The following is a 1,366-nucleotide window of genomic DNA, read 5'->3' on the forward strand; positions in this document are numbered from 1 at the left end:
CATTTAGTCATGTAAATATTAATCTCAATTAATATATATAAACTTGGAAAAGTTCGGGTCACTACAAGCATTACGCATTCTTGATGCCACTCATGAGAATAATCGGCTTGCTTCTCGATTATCTCATAAGCCTCTTGCTCGGTTTTGTCCATGAGTGAACCTCCAGCCGCTTGATCAATGGAAATTTGGGTTGCAACATCACAACCCTTGTAAAAAATTTGAACATGTTGGAAGGTATACAGACCATGGTTTGGACAACCTCTCAGCATTTTGGAAAACCGATTCCATGCTTCATATAAGGTTTCCACCGGCTTTTGACAGAATTGGGTAATTTCTTATTGGAGTCTCGCGGACTTAGAAGCTGGAAAATATTTCTTAAGAAATTTTTCCATCATACCCTCCCAAGTTTCTATCGTAGCCTCGGCCAATGAATCTAACCAACTTCGTGCTTCCCCGTGGAGTGTCCATGGGAAAAGTCTTAAAAATATGGCCTGGTCAGTGTCTGGTTTAAGTTTGAATAGAAGACATATCTCTTGAAAGAGACGAATATGTTCGTTTTCATCTTCATTCGGACCACCACCAAATTGACACCCGTTGTTGATCATTTGGAGAATAGGTCCTTTTATTTCAAATTTTTCTTCACATGTGGGCGGAGTAATGGCACTACCTTGTCCGATTCAGGTTGCTTTCATCTTGACCGCCATTGATTGTCTTGGTACCACCTGCCTTGCCTCTCCTTCCATTTCAAAATTTGGAGGATGAACGGTTTCACCAAATTCAGAGTATCTTGGCTTGGTTGTACTTGATTCTGAATCAAAAGTTTCTTGCTTTGATGAAGATTCAAAAAGTTCAAGTACTTCTTTTGGGATCCTACCAAGCCTTCTATCAGGTTCTGTAAGCGGTTTAAGTAATGGAGAATCTGAACTTCGGGTATGTGGCATATGCAACCTAAAATCTGTCAATCATACAACTAACAAAACTACTAAACGCACCGATTCTACAAAATTAAAATCAAAGACTATTAATAATTTAAAATAATTAAGAAACTACTTAATCATAAATTAGTTAACAATTCTATTTTGACACAACGGCGCCAAAAACTTGATGTGCAAAATGTGGTATATGAATTGTTATATGAAATAGTATGGAAAAATACCGATTAAAGATTGTTACACACTAACGGGCAGTTTACCCGATCGTGTAGTAGTATAAATAATGGTTAGTTCCGTGTATCGTTCCAAGGACAGTTGTATTAGTCAAACCAGAATTAGAAACTATATTATGATAACTAAGTAAATGAAACTTAAAGGTACAAGATATTATGTTTTTGTGGCTATTTAACGATTTAGCCAAATTAAAGAAGATT

At 36.6% G+C, this 1,366-nt stretch overlaps 1 non-coding gene across 1 annotated transcript; it reads left to right on the forward strand.

Moving 5' to 3' along the window:
• Window positions 1-240: 240 nt before the first annotated feature.
• LOC139865445 (small nucleolar RNA R71) lies at window positions 241-347 on the forward strand. Its single transcript, XR_011764965.1, has one exon. It is a non-coding gene; the product is annotated as a small nucleolar RNA R71 (small nucleolar RNA).
• Window positions 348-1,366: the final 1,019 nt, after the last annotated feature.

This window comes from Rutidosis leptorrhynchoides, chromosome 8, assembly GCF_046630445.1.
Source record: "Rutidosis leptorrhynchoides isolate AG116_Rl617_1_P2 chromosome 8, CSIRO_AGI_Rlap_v1, whole genome shotgun sequence".
Lineage (NCBI taxonomy): Eukaryota > Viridiplantae > Streptophyta > Magnoliopsida > Asterales > Asteraceae > Rutidosis > Rutidosis leptorrhynchoides.